The sequence below is a fragment of the Anomaloglossus baeobatrachus genome, chromosome 1, assembly GCF_048569485.1.
Source record: "Anomaloglossus baeobatrachus isolate aAnoBae1 chromosome 1, aAnoBae1.hap1, whole genome shotgun sequence".
Taxonomy (NCBI): domain Eukaryota; kingdom Metazoa; phylum Chordata; class Amphibia; order Anura; family Aromobatidae; genus Anomaloglossus; species Anomaloglossus baeobatrachus.
Genome location: NC_134353.1, coordinates 301,595,700 through 301,616,354, shown reverse-complemented (window position 1 = coordinate 301,616,354; position 20,655 = coordinate 301,595,700). Strand labels below are relative to the sequence as shown.

The window sequence follows — 20,655 nt, the reverse complement described above, 5'->3', positions numbered from 1 at the left end:
TTTGTGGATCGCTGTGTGTCTGCAGCGTTTTGTGTGTGTGGTGCTGTGTGTGTTGCGCGGTTTGTGTGGGTGTGGAGTGCGTGTGTGTGTTTTGGGGGGAGGTATGTTTTGTGCAGTGTGTGTTGCACAGTATGTGCGTATATTTATGTATGCCGCGGTGTTTGTGTGTTGGGTGTTGGGTGTGTGCGGCGTTGTCTGCGTGGGTGTCTGTGTAGTGCGGTGTTTGTGGTTCCCAGTGAGTGTGTCGTGTGTTGTGCGGTGCGCGTGTGGCGGTGTGTGTGTGTGTTTTGGGGGGAGGTGTGCACCCCTCATCATGCTCCATCCCCCATGCTGCGCACCCCTCATCGTGCTCCATCCCCCATGCTGCGCACCTCCCATCGTGTTCCATCCCCCATCATGCTCCATCCCCCATGCTGCGCACCCCCATCGTGCTTCATCCCCCATGCTGCACACCCCCCATCGTGCTCCATCCCCCATGCTGTGCACCCCCCATCGTGCTCCATCCCCCATGCTGCGCACCCCCCATCGTGCTCCATCCCCCATGCTGCGCTCCCCCCATCGTGCTCCATCCCCCATGCTGCACACGCCCCATCGTGCTCCATCCTCCATGCTGCACACCCCCCATTGTGCTCCATCCTCCATGCTGCGCACCCCCATCGTGCTCCATCCCCCATGCTGCGCACCCCTCATCGTGCGCCATCCTCCATGCTGCGCACCCCTCATCGTGCTGCATCCCCCATGCTGCACACCCTCCATCGTGCTCCATCCCCCTTGCTGCGCACCCCCCATCGTGCTACATCTCCCATGCTGCGCACCCCCCATCGTGCTCCATCCTGCATGCTGCACACCCCCCATCGTGCTCCATCCTCCATGCTGCACACACCCCATCGTGCTCCATCCTCCATGCTGCACCCCCCCATCGTGCTCCATCCCCCATGCTGGGGCCACCGGGGGCGGGTCCGAGCTTGGCAATGTGTGCCGGGGGCGGGGCTGTGCGGGCGAGGCGTCAGTGTATGCCGGCTCCCTGCACATGTGTACCGGGAGCTGGTGTACGCTGGAGTGGGGCTGAGCGGGAGAGTCGTCAGCGTATGCCGGCTCACTGCACATGTGTACCGGGAGCCGGTGTACGCTGGTAACCATGATACACACCGGGTAACTAAGGAAAGCGCTTCCTATACTTACGCGATGTGTATCATGGTTACCAGCGTACACCGGCTCTGTCACGATCCCAGCATCGCAAGGTTTTGTCCGCCGTGGGCGGGGCCGAGTGTGCCAACGTGTGGCGGGGGCGAGCGGGCTAGGCGTCAGCGTATGCCGGCTCCCTGCACATGTGTACCGAGAGCCGGTGTACGCTGGAGCGGGCGATGCGTGCAGAGGGCCGGGGCGAGCGGCCAATCCATGGGGGGGCGGGGCCAGGCCGATCCCAGCAGCCAATCCGACAGTTGTCACTGTAACGACGCTGTCACGGTGACACAATTTTAGAGCAAGACAGACAGACAGACAGACAGAATAAGGAAATTATATATATAGATATACAATTAGGTCCAGAAATATTTGGACAGTGACACAATTTTCGAGAGTTGGGCTCTGCATGCCACCACATTGGATTTGAAATGAAATCTCTACAACAGAATTCAAGTGCAGATTGTAACGTTTAATTTGAAGGTTTGAACAAAAATATCTGATAGAAATTGTAGGAATTGTACACATTTCTTTACAAACACTCCACATTTTAGGAGGTCAAAAGTAATTGGACAAATAAAAATATTTTGTTTGGGTTTGGTTTATTTTCAATATTTTGTTGCGAATCCTTTGGAGGCAATCACTGCCTTAAGTCTGGAACCCATGGACATCACCAAACGCTGGGTTTCCTCCTTCTTAATGCTTTGCCAGGCCTTTACAGCCGCAGCCTTCAGGTCTTGCTTGTTTGTGGGTCTTTCCGTCTTAAGTCTGGATTTCAGCAAGTGAAATGCATGCTCAATTGGGTTACGATCTGGTGATTGACTTGGCCATTGCAGAATGTTCCACTTTTTTGCACTCATGAACTCCTGGGTAGCTTTGGCTGTATGCTTGGGGTCATTGTCCATCTGTACTATGAAGCGCCGTCCGATCAACTTTGCGGTATTTGGCTGAATCGGGGCTGAAAGTATATCCCGGTACACTTCAGAATTCATCCGGCTACTCTTGTCTGCTGTTATGTCATCAATAAACACAAGTGACCCAGTGCCATTGAAAGCCATGCATGCCCATGCCATCACGTTGCCTCCACCAAGTTTTACAGAGGATGTGGTGTGCCTTGGATCATGTGCCGTTCCCTTTCTTCTCCAAACTTTTTTCTTCCCATCATTCTGGTACAGGTTGATCTTTGTCTCATCTGTCCATAGAATACTTTTCCAGAACTGAGCTGGCTTCATGAGGTGTTTTTCAGCAAATTTAACTCTGGCCTGTCTATTTTTGGAATTGATGAATGGTTTGCATCTAGATGTGAACCCTTTGTATTTACTTTCATGGAGTCTTCTCTTTACTGTTGACTTAGAGACAGATACACCTACTTCACTGAGAGTGTTGTGGACTTCAGTTGATGTTGTGAACGGGTTCTTCTTCACCAAAGAAAGTATGCGGCGATCATCCACCACTGTTGTCATCCGTGGACGCCCAGGCCTTTTTGAGTTCCCAAGCTCACCAGTCAATTCCTTTTTTCTCAAAATGTACCCGACTGTTGATTCTGCTACTCCAAGCATGTCTGCTATCTCTCTGATGGATTTTTTCCAGCCTCAGGATGTTCTGCTTCCCCTCAATTGAGAGTTCCTTAGACCGCATGTTGTCTGGTCACAGCAACAGCTTCCAAATGCAAAACCACACACCTGTGATCAACCCCAGACCTTTTAACTACTTCATTGATTACAGGTTAACGAGGGAGACGCCTTCAGAGTTAATGGCAGCCCTTAGAGTCCCTTGTCCAATTACTTTTGGTCCCTTGAAAAAGAGGAGGCTATGCATTACAGAGCTATGATTCCTAAACCCTTTCTCCGATTTGGATGTGAAAACTCTCATATTGCAGCTGGGAGTGTGCACTTTCAGCCCATATTATATATATAATTGTATTTCTGAACATGTTTTTGTAAACAGCTAAAATAACAAAACTTGTGTCACTGTCCAAATATTTCTGGACCTAACTGTATATAGAGAGAGAGATATACAGTCATATGAAAAAGTTTGGGCACCCCTATTAATGTTAACCTTTTTTCTTTATAACAATTTGGGTTTTTGCAACAGCTATTTCAGTTTCATATATCTAATAACTGATGGACTGAGTAATATTTCTGGATTGAAATGAGGTTTATTGTACTAACAGAAAATGTGCAATCCACATTTAAACAAAATTTGACCGGTGCAAAAGTATGGGCACCCTTATCAATTTCTTGATTTGAACACTCCTAACTACTTTTTACTGACTTACTAAAGCAATAAATTGGTTTTGTAACCTCATTGTGCTTTAAACTTCATAGGCAGCTGTATCCAATCATGAGAAAAGGTTTTTAAGGTGACCACTTGCAAGTTGTTCTCCTATTTGAATCTCCTATGAAGTGTGGCATCATGGGCTCCTCAAAACAACTCTCAAATGATCTGAAAACAAAGATTATTTAACATAGTTGTTCAGGGGAAGGATACAAAAAGTTGTCTCAGGGATTTAAACTGTCAGTTTACACTGTGAGGAACATAGTAAGGAAATGGAAGAACACAGGTACAGTTCTTGTTAAGCCCAGAAGTGGCAGGCCAAGAAAAATATCAGAAAGGCAGAGAAGAAGAATGGTGAGAACAGTCAAGGACAATCCACAGACCACTTCCAAAGACCTGCAGCTTCATCTTGCTGCAGATGGTGTCAATGTGCATCGGTCAACAATACAGCGCAGGTTGCACAAGGAGAAGCTGTATGGGAGAGTGATGCGACAGAAGCCGTTTCTGCAAGCACGCCACAAACAGAGTCGCCTAAGGTATGCAAAAGCACATTTGGACAAGCCAGCTACATTTTGGAAGAAGGTCCTGTGGACTGATGAAAGAAAGATTGAGTTGTCTGGTCATACAAAAAGGCGTTATGCATGGAGGCAAAAAAACACAGCATTCCAAGAAAAGCACTTGCTACCCACAGTAAAATTTGGTAGAGGTTCCATCATGCTTTGGCGCTGTGTGGCCAATGCCGGCACTGGGAATCTTGTTAAAGTTGAGGGTCACATGGATTCAACTCAGTATCAGCAGATTCTTGACAATAATGTGCAAGAATCAGTGACGAAGTTGAAGTTATGCAGGGAATGGATATTTCAGCAAGACAATGATCCAAAAGACCGCTCCAAATCTACTCAGGCATTCATGCAGAGGAACAATTACAATGCTCTGGAATTGCCATCCCAGTCCCTAGACCTGAATGTCATTGAAAATTTGTGGGATGATGTGAAGCGTGCTGTCCATGCTTGGCGACCATCAAACTTAACTGAACAGGAATTGTTTTGTAAACAGGAATGGTCAAATATACCTTCATCCAGGATCCAGGAACTCATTAAAAGCTACAGGAAGCGACTAGAGGCTGTTATTTTTGCAAAAGGAGGATCTACAAAATATTAATGTCACTTTTATGTTGAGGTGCCCATACTTTTGCACCGGTCAAATTTTGTTTAAATGCGGATTGCACATTTTCTCTTAGTACAATAAACCTCATTTCAATCCAGAAATATTACTCAGTCCATCAGTTATTAGATATATGAAACTGAAATAGCTGTTGCAAAAACCCAAGTTGTTATAAAGAAAAAAGATTAACATTAATAGGGGTGCCCAAATTTTTTCATATGACTGTATATAGATATATATTTCGTACGTCTCTATAGGATTTAAAATATTACAAGGGCCCATACATCTGACCAACGTGCAGGGGGAGGGGCTAATTTTGTAATGGAGCCCATCAGACTCTAATTACGGCCCCAATGTAATGCTTTTTTTTCCTAGATCTATATGACTTCTGTGATGCCCCTGTGGTAACCAGGTGTCACAAAATAAGGTAACAACAAAGAAACAGCTCGGGTCCTACATGACTGTGCCAGTCAGTACACACACTAGCACACCAGCACATGTACACTCACAACCAGGTGACAGGGCTGGGCACTGGGAGCTAACAGGTAGCCAACTAGGAAGGGAGGGACCAGACCTGGGGGAGGACGTGTGAAGTGTGGCTGGTCTGCGGAAGACTGGGAGAGAGAAAGGAGTAGAGAGGAGAGGAGTGAGAAGTGAGCGGTAGTAAAAGAACAGGTGTCAAGACAGACAATGGAATCTTGAGACACAGTGAAAGTAGCAAAGACCCCGCAAAGACCTGAATAGAAATTTCAGCCACTCAGAGGAGAAAGTAGCTGGAGAATGAGAGAGCAAGCTCCAAGGTCAGAGGAATCCTGTGGTGTGGACATCCAGGGCTCCCAGTACTTTGCACGCATGGGGTTCAGATCCCAGACTAGATCAGGACTTCAAGCCATCTGTTAACTCTGCCAGGCGGCTGGGTTTTCAGGACTTATCTGCCACCACTAATGTCTGAGGCATCAGCAGTAAAGGGAGGACCGGAACATATTCCCTTAGATAGTCCAAGCTGCCTGCAGCAGTTACCAGACACCAGACGGACCTCCAGGAGCTCCACGCCAGGGAGGACCGACAAGTACACCTGAGTGCATCGGTGGGAGAGTGGCACCAGGTTGGCTGGAACAGCTGTAGAGGACTCGGGCACAACTGGGATCCAGCACATCTCCAGGGTGCTAACCCAGTAGTAAGTAAAGACAATCAAACTGCACTCCCCTGTCTGGACCAATTTTTTTGCCCTGCGCCTCCAAGTTAACCCTTCACCTACCCATGGAGAAAAAGCCCTGCTTGCGGAGGGTTCCACCATCCACGCTCCCCATCCATCATCCCCAGGGAAGACTGGCAGCCGCAGCCCTACTGGCCGCACATCGCGAGTGGCATAGTCGGATTATATTTTTCTTTTTATTTTCTTTTTATTTAAAAACTGTTCGGTGCCCCCAGGTCCGAGACCCCTCGAGCCGTGAACCGCCCGGATCTGAGCAGCTCAGCTGCCCCGGGGCGTGACACTTCCCACTTCTCCTCACAACAGTAGCAGCAAAGGCTACAACTAAATTGTCAACTGTCCAAAAATTCCAGAAAAGTCCATAAAAATAGGGCACTTTTTTGCCCTGTTCATAAAAAGTTTTTAAGGCCTCTTTCATTTTTTTTGGAGCTGAATAAACTTATGCAGATTATTTTGACTGTAATTATCATCATTTTACAGTGAATGCAGCTGAGGTTTAAGATTAGAATTATGGGCTGTTGACATGTATTACTTCTAATAAAAACTAGCAAAATACCCGAGGTTTCGCTTGCGGAAAATGACATGTTAAATTGTTGATGAAACTTGCTAAGGTAAAGTTTTCAGTTACATCTTGAAGTTGACATCTTCATTGTTTTAATTTTTTCTGTCAACTCTTTTTTTTTTATTAGTTTTGCATTAACAGGTGTTAATTTTTAAAATTTGTCTCATCTGTTTCCTTTCAAGCCCTTAGTCGCGTTGTTCACTTGTCTCAGCTGTTTGTGACAGTTCTGCTTTCTTAGCTTTAGGATTAACTTGCCCAATTGATGGCCGTTTTTTGGGGGGCATTTTTTTTTTTAAAAAAACCCCAGAAAAACAAAACCCAAACCAAAAACAATCCTTAGTATTATGACCCTTAGTAATCACCTCACACTGATCAGAGATCTAATAGGTGAATCTATTTTCAGTTGACAACCAGAAGCTTACATACTGTAATGCTGCCACCAGGGGGAGCCAGAGCTCTGTAGCATAATACACTACACAGAGCAATGAGAAACAGGAAGTGAATTCACAGCGTTCTCATACATTACCTCAAAGCACAGCTGAGAAGCAGAGCTGCAGAGCATGCAAGGAATAGTCAGACAGGCTGGGTCAAACACCGTACGGGCAGAAGCAGGATCGGAGGGACGAGCAAAAGCGGAGTCAAGTCAGGCCAAGGTCAATACCAAAGGAAGCAACTGAGTGGGGAAATAGGAGAGGGGACAGAGGTCAGGAGGGACGACCAGGGGATGGAACACAGACAAGGGCACGGGGGCACAGGAACAGACAGATCAGTATATCACTCACAGGACCAGCGATCACAGGCAAAGCAGTGCTAAGCTTATAGCCGGCACTGGTTTACTGGAAATGCCAGCTTTTAAGGCATCCAGGGTCTGGAAGTGAGGCTCGAGAGAAGGCTCCGCCCCCTAGCCATGTGGACAGGGAGGCGAACCATGACACATACACTATCGAAAAAGACAGATATGCATGTTTTTCTTATTATCTTGTATTTACTACCGATTTGGTTGACTTGATATTGCAAGTGGATGTTATCCTTCTAGGCAATTTTTGTCCTTTGTATTCATATGTGTGCATTGTTTTTAGCTATTCTATGATCACAAATAATCTATTTTGCTAATCTACTGTAGTGTGCTCAGTTATATGTTAGGTCCTTCCCTTTTTTAGTTTACTTTGTGCTACATTGTCCTAAATTGAGCACTCCTTCATATTATATGTTTTTTTCTGTGCATCTAACAATCTTTGTAAAAATCTGATATGTGACACATACACACTTTTTAAGGCCTCTTACACACGTTCGTGAAGTGTCACACGGACGTGTCAGAGGTGCGTTTTGCCCTTCGTGAGCCGTGTTTATGGCACACGTGTGTTCTCTGTGTGTTATCCGTGATAACACACAGAGAACAGGAACTTTCTACTCACCTGTCCCTGGCTTCGCTGTCCGTGGTGCTGATCTTCGGTCTCCGGTCCTGCCGACTCCCCGCTGCTGCTGCTTCCGGCCGCAGTGAAGTGAATATTCAATGAGCATAATGAGCGGCGGTCGGAAGCAAGTGACAGCAGCAACAGAGACAGGAGGGCTGGAGAAGGTGAGCAAAGTTTTTTGTTTTTTTTTCTCAGACACGTGTGTTTTCTCCGGCGCGTGTCACACGGAACACCTCCGTGTGGTTCGTTTGCGTTCCATGTGACACCCTTGATGCCGGAGAAAAACGGACATGTTGACGTGTGGAGCACACGGACACACGTATGCTGCACATGTACACATGGTCCATGGCAGAACGCGCACATGAGCGCAGACCCATTGATTTTAATGGGTCTACGTGTGCCCGTGTCTCCGATACATGAGGAAAAGGACCAAACACGTACCGAAGACAAGGACGTGTGAAAGAGGCCTAAAAGTGTCCAGAAGAGTGGATGTGGATTTGATGATTCATGTGCACTAGTTTTTAGGCACAAATTAATGATCTAAAGAAAGCCAAATTGGCATCAGTAGGAGGAATTGTCCAGTTGGAAAGGGAACAAAATTTTTCACACGGTGATCAATTTGAGACAGGCTTCATTCTACCTGGGCTACGTTTACGTTTATTTACATTAGTAAATGTTGCCTACTATGCCTGAAAATACTGTTTTCATAGAAGACTGCTCTAATTTACTGAGCAGCATCTCCAAACAGAATAAAGCAAGCGTGAACAGGTGCAAGCTGCTATTAATGCATAATACACAAATAATGGAATATAGCAGAGCTATATATAGACCAAGATATATGTGAACATTGAACATATAAAATTTAAATTGCATTACTGCTATATGAAAAATCCATTAAAAAATGAAGGTATTTAGTACATAAATTGGTCAATTCCTGAGAGCCCATCAGCCTCGTCAAGGCACTCTGCCCATCAGCTTGGGACCTTTTTAATTAGAGCTGGATCCTACCTGCCATTAACCCCTTCACCATCCGGCAATTTTCTATTTATCGTTTTCTGTTTTCCTCTCTTTCTTCCAAAAGGAATAACTTTTTTATTTTTCCATCAACATAGCCAACTGAGGCCTTGTTTTTGTAGGATAAATTATATGTTTGAATTAAACCATTAATTTTACCACATAGCATACTAGAAAATGGGAAAAAGATCCAAGTGCTGAGGAATAGCAAAAAAATTGCAATTCCACAATTATTTTTGGTGTTTTTTTATTTACCATGTTCACTGTATGGTTAAAATGACCTGACAGTATGATTTTTCAGGTCATTATGAGTATGTAGATATCAAACATGTATAGTTTTTATTTTATTTAATTGATGAAAAAAGTTCTGAAGTTTGTAAAAAAAAAATGTATTCGCTTTTGCCACCATTTTCCAAAGCCCATAACGTTTTCACTTTTTGGGATCTAAGACTGTGTGATGGATTATTTTTTGGCGCCGTAAGATGTCATTTTTACTGATATGATTTTTGAATAGATGCAATCTTTTGATCTCTGTTTATTGCATTTTATTATAATATTGCGGAGGCCAAAAAAATGTAATTCTGGATTTTTTCAATTATGCTGTTTACTGATCGGATTAATTTATTTTAAAGTTTGATAGATCGGAGATTTCTGAACTCAGCGATACCAAATATGTGACTTTGTTATTGTTTTATTTTCAATAGGGGGTGATTTGAACTTGCGTTTTGTTTTTTTTCATATTTTTAAAAACTTTTTTTTATTTATTGTATATACTAGTCCCCTTATGGGACTTGAAGTTCCAATCATCCGACTGTTTGTGCTGTTAAGAGTAGTGTATTTCCACTGCTCTGTAAAGCAGAAATAATCATCGCCTGTTCACAGGAAGTTCGTCATGACAGACACAGGGTTCATCAGCTGACCCCTTGTGGTCATGACAACCCATCGACGCCTTCTAATCACACCATAGGATCTCCGCGAGTGCATGTTAAATCTCGTGGGTGGATCTGATCAGATCATTCTTTATCCGCAGTGAAAAATGCGGGCTCAGCATGTGAGCCTTCATCAAATGCAGGGACACAAAACTGACCTACCAGTAGGTCCAAGATCATGAAGGGGTTAAAATTATATGCTTTCAACATAGGTAGAGGCATATAAGGTTAGGGTCCCAACAAAAAGGTACACCTTGTCGCTGGCTGTTGGGCTGTTACGAATTGTCCAATTTGTGTGCTCATTTTTTTTTTAACATAGTTTATATAGTAGTAATGTGATTCCAATTTTCCTATATTTAGTATTTAAATATTATTGCATTTCAGAGTGCAGTTATATTTTTTTGGTTATATTGACTAGTTGTCTGAGCTTGCGCCTGTTCATACTTGTCTTATTCTTGGAGATTCTGGTTAGTTTTTTTTAGATTTGTAGCACATTCCCTTTTGAATGAGCAGTCTACTCATCAGAATGGGGCATTTTTAATTAGAGCTGGTGTCCTGCCTGCCCTTAAAATTGTAAGCTTTCAGCCTGGGTTTAGGTGGTTAGAATCCCTACAAAGGGGTATGCCTTGTCATTTCCTGTTGTGCTCTCATGAACTGGTCAATTTGTTTGCTCAGTATCTAATTTTTTTAACCGCTTTAGGACTGCTGGCTGTAAATATACGTTGGCGCTTTCAGTACAGAATGGTAGTTCTACCCGGATAACTCTCCAGAACCTTTTTGACTCAAGTCCTGGTGATGTTAGACCTTTGATATACTCTGTGTGCCGTGATCAATAGTGATCATGGCACATAGATGTTTCAGAAGAGCAGTGATTGCTTCTCTTACCTCTCCCGACTCTCCTGTGACAGGATCATGGGGGAGCCAAGGGTTGTCATGGCAGCCGGAGGTCACATGATGACCTCCGAGTCTGCCATGTACGGTTGCCTGTCAGACTCTACCTGCAACAGTGTCTGGCAGGCGATTTGCAGCCTGACACTGCCTGTATAATGCATTGCTACGCTGCTGCATGGCAATGCATTATATCAGCCATCAGACTAAGAAAAGTGAAAGTCCTATATAGGAACCAGGTAAAAAAGCAATAACAAAAAAATGCAAAATGTAAAAATAAGAATCACAAAAAAATTATACCTCAAAATACATTTATTTATTTATATAGAAACAAAAATAAACAAAAAAGTGCACATATTTAGTATTGCCCACTCCAGCCTGACCTGATATATAAAATAAGAAAGCCTGCGGAAACACCATCACATGTTTCTCAACGCTGGCAGGAAACTAGTCAGGTCTTTCACCGGGAAGGAACAACCACGGGAAGTGCAGTCTCCACTTAAGGAGACCACCTATGCCAAACATGGTATCCATCCACAGACAGCTGTTTTTGGGTATTTGCCACTCATCAATGTGGAGTAGGAAACTGGCTAGTGGGAGCAATGCCTAGTAGAAAACTACATAAGCAAGGATGGTTGACCTTAGGGAGGTTCAACTCTACCTACCAAAAATGAGAAAAAAACGATCCACAAATGTTATGTGCCCGAAAATTGTACCAATAGAAACATCAAAACAAGATCTCACATGGATGGCTCTCCAAACGCGACATGGCGTCTGCTATCTATTCTAGACAATTGTGCGCTCTAAAATTCAAATGCCACTCCTTCCCTTCCGAGCCATGCTGTGCACCCTGACAATTGATTTTCACCACATATGAGGTATCTGCGTACTCAGGAGACATTGCACAACAAATATTATAGTGCAATTTTTCCTGATACACTTTTGGATGAAAAAGCTACCTGGTTGAAGTAACAATTTTGTGGGTAAAATGTATTTTTTTCTTTTTCACAGCTCAATGTTCTAAAATTCTGTGAAGCTCCTGGTGGTTCAAGGTGCTCACCAAACATCCAGATATATTCCTTGTAGGGTCTAGCTTCCATAATGGGGTCACTTGGGGAGAAGCTCCACCATTTAGGCACCTCAGGGGATCTCCAAACGTAACATGGCATCCGCTAATGATTTCGGCTAAATTTGCTTTAAAAAATTGAAATGACACTCTTTCCCTTCCGAGCTCTGGCATGAGTAGCTTTATACCATTTATGAGGTATCAGCATACTCAGGAGAGATTGCACAACAAACTGTATGGTGCATTTTTTCCTGATACTCTTGTGAAAATGCAAAATTTGAGGCTAAAATAACATTTTTGTAGGAAAAAGTGAAATTTTCATTTTTCCTGTCCACATTACTTTGGTTCCTGTGAAGAACCTAAGGGGTTAATAAACTTCTTGGATGTGGTTTTAAGTAGTGTGAAGTTTTTATATTGGTGTCACTATTGTGTATATTCTGTAACCTAGGCTTCTCAAAGTCACTTCAAAAGTGATGGGGTCCCTAAAAAAATGGCTTTGGAAATTTTGTTGGAAAAATGAAAAATTGCTGATGAACTTTGACTTTGACTAACTTCCTAACAAAAAAAAAAATTATGTTTCAAAAATTGTGATGATGTAAAGTAGACATGTAGGAAATATTATTTAGTAACTATTTTGTGTGACATAACTCTGTGGATTAAGGGTATAAAAATTAAAAGTTTTAAATTGCAAAATTTTCAAATTTTTTTTTTCAAAAATTGGGATATTTTCACAAATAAATGCAAAAGATATAGTCTTAATTTTCCCCCTATCGTTGTGACGTACAATATGTCACACAAAAAAAAAAACCTCAGAATCATCGGGATCCGTTGAAGTGTTCAAGAGTTATAACCTGTGAAAGTGACACTGGTCAGAAATGAAAAAATTGGCCGGGTCACGAAGGCAAAAACAGGCTCTGGCATTGAAAATGTTAACATAGTTGTTATAGCAGTAATGCAACTACAATTTCCTATAGTCAATGTTTACAGATTTTAGCATTTTAGAGTCCAGCTGTGTTTTTTTGGGTTATTGTGACTAGTTGTCTCAGTTTGAACCTGTTCACATTTGGCTTATTTTTGCAGGTGGTCAGTTTTTGATATTCATTCTTAAAAAGGGTTTTTTTCATATAGCAGAAATGCAATTAAAAAAAAAATGTATTCAATGTTCACAAATACTTTTTATCTTGACGCTTAAAGAGTGCTGCTGTATTTTTTTATTTTTGATTTAATTTATTGTTATGATTTGCCTTTAACCCATTAAAATTGAATATGACAAAAGAGAGCAAATCTTTCAAAATAATATCTCCATTGAGTTCCTAGGTTGCAGATCCTTCAGTTTCACAATCAAACATTAGTAACTAGAAATTACCAAATCTTTTGAAATTAGAATTCGTCAACCATAAGATCCTACACTTTACAGGTGAGAGAGAACAGCACTGACCATAAGAGCTTACACTCTACAGTAGAGAAAAGACCCTGGTGACCAAAAAACACTTACACTTACACTCTACAGGCGAGAGAGAGAGGGGGAGGTCTCTGCTGACCATAAGAGTTTATTCTCTACAGGTGCAACAGAGAGGAGCTTATACTGTACCAGAGAGAGAATACGGTGCTGATCATAAGAGCTTACACTCTGCAGGAGAGAGATGGACAACCCCATTGACCATAAGAGCTCTTCAGCTGAGAAAGAGCGAGAGAGAAGAACATACTAACTATAAGGGTATGTGCACATGTGACGTCCCTGGATTATTCAGGGCGTCACAGGGTACTGTACTTCCTGCTCTTTTGTGCATTATTCAACCCTTCATGGTTCTGGGTTCCCAACCTGTGGTACTGCCTCCATCAGCATCCAAAATCCCAACCACACCTCACACCACACCCTGTCAGACACACCAGTGGGCTACTGAGCTGGAATAGGGCCGCCCACCTAGGGGTCAGGCAGACTGGTGGGAGGGAAGTAGACATTTGAGTGGTAGCCCTCAAGAAGTGAGAAGCTGGGGAGTGCGTGGCTCCCCTGTTTGTGGCAGGTTGGGTCGCAGACGGTGGTCTGGGCCCAAAGGAGCCGGAGACCCGGTCGCAGGGTATTGAGGCTGGGTGCCTAGACCTGGTCTTGGAGGACGGGAGGCATTTAAGTCTAATAACCGGTCCGGGACCGAAAGCACAGCAGGGTACAGCACCCTAGGTCGGGGAGTAGCTTCAGGCATCCCTGCAATTAACCTGTGGAGCATAGTGACTTTATGGACTGTCCCCAAGAAACTTAGAGATCAGGGGCACTAGTGCAATGAGGGGGATAGGGCTTTCCAATCTAAGCAGCCCACAGAAATCCCACGTGTGAGCCCTTGAGAGCACAGATCCACTACCAAAAAGAAGGGAGCGGGGCCCGGAGAGCTTTACTCTAATGGGCCACTAGGACACTTTCAACATTTGTGCAAGGAGGCAGGCTCCAGATCACCCGGTAGTACTACAGGGGACAGATACCCAGACGGGCTCCCCCAAGAGGGCAGCGGCACCCAGAGACTTTGTTTACCTTGTTGTCAGAGTCTGCTTTGCTGTTGCATCATCAGCAACACTGCTTGAGTGAGTACATGGTCCTCCCCTGCTTCCAACTGGCCCTGCACACCCCTGCTCCATCATTATCCAGAGTCCCGGGGCCTCCCCTACCCGTGGAGGGAATGTCATCTGGCCGTCACACTCCATCTCCCCTAGGTACTCCTAGCGGCAGCGACGGTACTCCTTTACCGTGAACCACGGGTGGCGTCACGAACTCTCAGCCCCTGTAAATAGCCCCCTTTTTACATTTGAGTGGCCACGAGCCCCCGGGTCCGTAGACCCTCGAGCCACAGTGGTGACCCTGGATCCAGGCGGTTCGACTGCTTCAGGGGCGGCACACACATGTAAATTGATGCACCATTTTTGCATCTCTTGGCAGGAAAACACAGTAGCAAAAACATGCGTTTTTGCCTCACGTTTTTGGTGCAGATTTTACACTACATTAATATGGGGGAAATCTGCAGCAAAAATGCTGAAAGAAATTACATGCTGCAGATTGTTTTCTGCACCAAATCTGCAAGGAGAAAATACTCAATGCATGCATGAGACTTCAAGATTCCCATTCACTTTTCTGGCGTCATGAAACACTTCAGGTTTTGTGACAAACCCGTGCCGAAAAACGCATCAAAAATGTGTCAAATCTGCAAGATGTACACACAGCCAAAGAGCTTATACTCTACAGGCAAGAGAGGACCTCGCTGACCATAAGAGCTTTTACTCTACAGGAAAGATCCCCGCTGACCATAAGAGCTTACACTCTACAGGCAAAAGAGAGGACCCCACTTACTATAAAAGCTTATACTCTACAGTAGAGGTTCCCAACTCCAGTCCTCAAGGCACACCAACAATGCATGTTTTCAGGATTTCTTTAGCATTGCATGGGTGTTGGATTCAGCACCTTTGCATTTGATTAAATTATCACCTGTGCAATACTAAGGATATCCTGAAAACATGCACTGTTGGTGTGCCTTGAGGACTGGAGTTGGGAACCTCTGCTCTACAGGATAGAGGGGACCCCACCAGGTACTTAACAATTGTGGTCACAGAGGTCACAAGTGGGCCCGAGGGTGGATGTGGCCTGTCGACCCCAGTGCCCATGTGGATTAATGTCGCGGGCGGGGAGGACGCCGCCGCTGTGCTCGCTAACGCTCGGGTCCGGCGCTGCTGCGGCTGCTGCTCGGTAGCTCGAGCGGTGGGCCGGATCCGGGGACTCGAGCGGCGCTCCTCGCCCGTGAGTGAAAAGGGTGGTTGGTTTGGGGGATTTAGTCCGTGATGCCACCCACAGGTTGTGGTGAAGATGGGCACCACCGCTGCTGGTGACGGGGATCCCAGGAGCGATGGTAGGGAGCAGCTGGGATGTTGTTTTCCCCCTCCGTGGGTAGGGGTCAGTGGTCCCGGGGCCCGGTGGTGTGACGGGGAGGCAGGGTTGGTGAGGTGCAGGGTTGCAGGGACAGCGCGGCGCGGTGCCGAATGGCACGGGTGTACTCACTCAGTAAGAGATGCACAAAGTCCTCGGTAAACCAAACGGCTGGATGGACGGGTCCCGCAGCTGGCTGCAATGTCTCTCCCCGGACAGGTGATGGCGGCTGTCTTTCCCTACACCTTTGTGTACTGTTTGACTACGATGGGTCCCCAACGGTAGTCCGCTCCCCGGTGTATGGATGCCGGAGGAGCCCGTTTGCCCGCAGGCGCTGGCCCTTGGGTCTCTAGCCTTAGGCGGTAGCTGTATACCCTCACGGTGCGGACGGTTGCCTTCTAACGGGTCTTTGGCTGTTAGGAAACCCCTGGGGTTCCTGTCACACTTGGATTTGACTGTTGACGGCGACTCCAAGCCTAGTCGGGGTCCGATGGCCCTGCTTGTGTGTGCTGGCTTCACTTCGCTCCCCGGTCGGTACCGGCGGGCCACCGCCCGTCCCCAGTCCTACGGTTCCGCGTTGATTCACCACTCCTGCAGACGGCCACCACCGTCTGCCAACCTTGTTGTCAGTGCCTGGGACACAAACCCAGACACTCTCCACTTTACTCCTTCCTCTCACGTCCACCTCCTGGACTTCACTGCTCCTTTTTCCGCCTCCAGGCCTGTGAACTCCTCGGTGGGCGGGGCCAACCACTTGGCTCTGCCCCACCTGGTGTGGACATCAGACCCTGGAGGGAGGCAACAAGGGTTTTGTGTTTGGCTAATGTTGCTGTCTAGTGGGGGTGGGGGTGTTTGTGTGTTACCTGGGACGACCTGGCTAGTCCAGGGCGCCACATGAACAGCCAGCTGAAACGCATTGCGGCACAGAGACCCATAAGATCCCTTCATTACAATACACACCATCGGCCAATCAAAGGCCGGCACCCTGATATTGGCGTGACAGGCATTAGCGTTCTATGGCAGTGTCGTCATGCACCACTATGGCAAGCATGCCAATGTCAGTTGCCGGCCACTGTGTCAGCTACAGGGTAGGATACTGTGGGATGTGGGGACTGTGAGTAGATTATTTTTCCTTTTTTTATGCATTAGAGGCAGACTTGGAAAAATATATACCAGGAAGGGGCCCAGGATGGGGGACATATATACCAGGATAGGGACAAATTTAGCAGGAGAAGGCCCAGGATGAGGACATATATACTAGGATGGGGGTCATTTTTACCAAGAAGAGGTCCAGGATGGGGCACATATATACCAGGATGAGGGGCATGGAGCCCAGGATGGGAGACATATTTATCAGGATGGGGGATATAGTTACCAGGATTAGGGACATAGTTACCAGTTTAGGGGACATATATACCTGGAAGGTGCCCAGATTGGGGGACATTACTACATAAAGAAGGGGGAGGGGACAGCAACACATGGCTTTATAAGATTTGGAATGCTACAAGGGCTCATAAATATGACTAACAGGCGGGAGGTGGGGGGTACAGGTCCAAATTTTGTACCAGGGCCCATCATATTCTAATTATGCCACTGAACCTCATTGATCGTATGCGCTTACACTCTACTAGAGAAAGATAAAAATGACTCCATTGACCATAAAGGCCCCTTTACACACTGAGACTTTCTAGCGATCCCACCAGCGATCCCAACCTGGCCGGGATCGCTACAAAGTCTCTGGTGAGTCGCTGGTGAGCTGTCAAACAGGCAGACCTGGCCAACAAAGCAACAGCGATCCGGACCTGCAGAACGACCTAGCTAGTCATTGGGGACGTTGTAAAGCAGCTTTTTGAAAGGGAAGTCGCTAACGAAGTCGCTGTAAAGTCCCCTTTACACACTGAGACTTTCTAGCGATCATGCTGCACAGCGGGAAACAAAGGACCAAAGAATGGTCCTGAACGATTTGTAGCGATCAGCAACTTCACAGCAGGGGCCAGGTCGCTGATGTGCTTCACACACTGCAATGTCGCTGGGGAGGTCGCTATAACGTCACAAAACCGGTGACATTACAGCAATGTCGTTTGCGATGTTGCAGTGTGTAAAGCCACCTTTAGAGCTTACAGACCATAGTATAAGAGACTTACCCAGTGGCTCTGGAGATGGTAAACGACTCTGTTGTACAACCTGTGCGCCACTGGGAACTGATGCTCAGGTGCTGACCACCACTGTACAAGCTATGATCATCCGTAAAATGTCATAGCTGTAGGGATTATGGGGAAGCCCCTACAACTATGAAAAATGACATATGCCTTCTCTCTGATGCTAAAAATGATAACATTTTTATGAAACCACGACTTTTAGGAAATTTGTCTCAAACTCGATCCTCCACAAATTGATCTACTCATCATTATTAGTAAGTAATTCATCAGCTTTTTAGGTCTATACATATGATGTAATGGTCTTGCGGTAAACAGTCAGTGCCGGAGTTTTCACAATTGACCAAAAGACTATTTTACAAAAAAGTTCAAAATGTCCTAAAAATCAGACTTTTTACATTGACAATGAATGAATGGTTAAATAATTGAAAATTGGGGGTGTGAATGTGGCCATAAAAATCCAATTCACAGCTGCTATGTGCAACAGATGGTTACTGAACTTAAATACAGTAAAATGCTACTCTACACAGCATAAAATGTAATACAGAATACAATTGGAAATATGGCATGTGTTAACAAATATTTTAATTGTAAAATATAGGAAATACAAAATACTTTTATAAAGAGGCTGTAAACCAACATTAGTATATGTTTACGTGGAATTGATTTGTTCATACAAAATTAACAATTAATAAATTCATGAACGGCCGGCTTAAACATATATGTGTGGATGATTCTTTAGTTACATATTGTTTCTGTGAAGTTAGTATGTGGATTTACTATAACTCAGTTTTAAGCACTCATTAGATAGATCTGTATTCTAGGAAAATCTATTAATCTTTCATATATCTTCCGCAATGCAAAAATACATGCTTTACAGAGTGCATTATCGTAACATGCCTTCATACAACATCAAGACCATAGAATATCTCTGCTATGACATTCATATTTCAGTTTACAGAATTTTATCTGTTGCATACAATTCATAAAGGAGTTATAATCCATGTGGTCATAGATGACCTACAGTATATAAAAAGAAATAAAACAAGGAATTTTCATTTTACCTTAAAGTCTGGAGTCTTCAGAAGAAACAAAGCTGCCCTGAGCCTGGCCTCACAGATAGAAGTAACTTTGAACTGCTCCTTCTATTACTATATCCACCCACAGGAAGGATCTGGCATTCATTGCTTAATATTGCCCCCTAAGGGACAGAGTACACATTGAACGTTTCATTTAACACTTTAACAAGTTATATAATTTGATTTTAAACTTAATAGTGAGGTTAAACAAGGTAATTCTACAAATACACTGGAAATTTCTTTATGGTTTGATTATGGTTTTGCATTTCTGAGGTTCTGAAAAAGCTTAAAAATGTATTATACAAAGTTCACAAACTTTTACTTCAGATATTTAAGCTTTAGCAAACACAATTTAGCCCTAGATTCCACTTACAGGTAGCCCACAGGTTCCAAACTAGATTCTACAAACTGTGTTCTGTTTGTTTGTTCATAACCAGTCAAATTGTCTCTCCAAGAAAGGAGACAAACTCTAGCGCCACCTATTGGAAGTAGCAATCCTAAAAGTCAAAAGTGGCCTTCTGACAAGCCTTTTCATATGACTTAGGATATAAGCCAGATCAGAATCCCAATTTGCAGACACGGTGTTTCGGGGTGATTGCCCCTCGTCAGTGCAAAATATGGGTAACTGATCTGGCTTATAGCATAGTAGCATAGCTACTTAGAAGGGTCCACCAGAAGCTACTGACACACATAACTATATCAGCAATATCTCAAAGGCTATCACACTTTAGCGAGATCAGCCCTATTCTCATTTTCCACATCAATTTAAAGCAGGGAAAGAAGGCTTTTTCTAAATATCTTCTTTTGCCAATTCAGCCTGTGAGAGGCGCTATTACTGTCTGCTCATCCCCATCACGTGACTCGGGCTGCGGTGACCTCTGATGTCCGGTGATATCACGTCAACTTCTGGAATTGGAAATTGAATCGGCATCATTAAGGCGGCTCCCAGTCTCTCAGAATGACTGGGCTGTAGGCGCAGTTTCATCGCACGTCACAGTCCAGCATCTCACACACTTTCCCCTTCACTGCTTAATATATTGCCATAAGCACACAAGATGCTGTGACATGCAATGAAACTCCGCCGATAGACAAGTCACTCAGGGAGACTGGGTGCCACCTCGGTGATGCTGGGTCCGCTTCCAATTCTGGAAGTTGATGTGACATCACTGGACATCAGTGCTCATAGTAGCCCAGGTCATGTGATGGGGATGAGCAGACAGCAACCAATTTCTGCACCAAATCTACATCTTTTGACAGAAAAATGCATCAAAACTGCATTCATTTATGATGTGAGTTTGCGGCATTTTTCTGCCAGGAGATGCAGATTTGGTGCAAAAATGTCTGCACAAATTCTACAGCTTTCTGCCAGGAGATGCAGATTTGTTTCAGAAATTTGTTGCAACTCATGGGAGTTCACACTCGGGGCTCCCCGCTGCCCTCAGTAAAAGTTGAACCCAATGCTCTTAGTGAAAGTGTAACCCGCTACTGGAGTGTGCCATTTCCTGCTCCCATCAGTATCCCATCAATAGCTCCCATGGTGCTGGTGAGTTGTCATGATAACCAGGACTCAGCTAATGACCCCTTTTTCAGCAAGAAGAACTAAATCCTGAGAGTGAGTATATTACACGCCATTAGGATTGGGCATGCTACTGTCACACTAGATAAGGGGAAATACCAAGCGAACGGTGAAAAGGGAGAGAAGGGAATAGGAAAACCCTGGTCTAGAAAAGGGGGAGATGTTGACCCCTGATCCAACCTTCTGCTTGCTCCTGGCTCCCTCGACCACCCTAGATAGGTTCCACAGCT

At 44.8% G+C, this 20,655-nt stretch overlaps 1 protein-coding gene across 1 annotated transcript in view; it reads right to left on the bottom strand.

Annotated features, from left to right (window-relative positions):
* HPGDS (hematopoietic prostaglandin D synthase) overlaps positions 1-18,936 on the bottom strand; it is a 164,316-nt gene extending 145,380 nt beyond the window's left edge. The window contains exon 1 of the mRNA XM_075337093.1: positions 18,835-18,936. The gene's annotated coding sequence lies outside the window, so the exon portion shown is untranslated. The remainder of the gene's footprint in view (positions 1-18,834) is intronic.
* Positions 18,937-20,655: the final 1,719 nt, after the last annotated feature.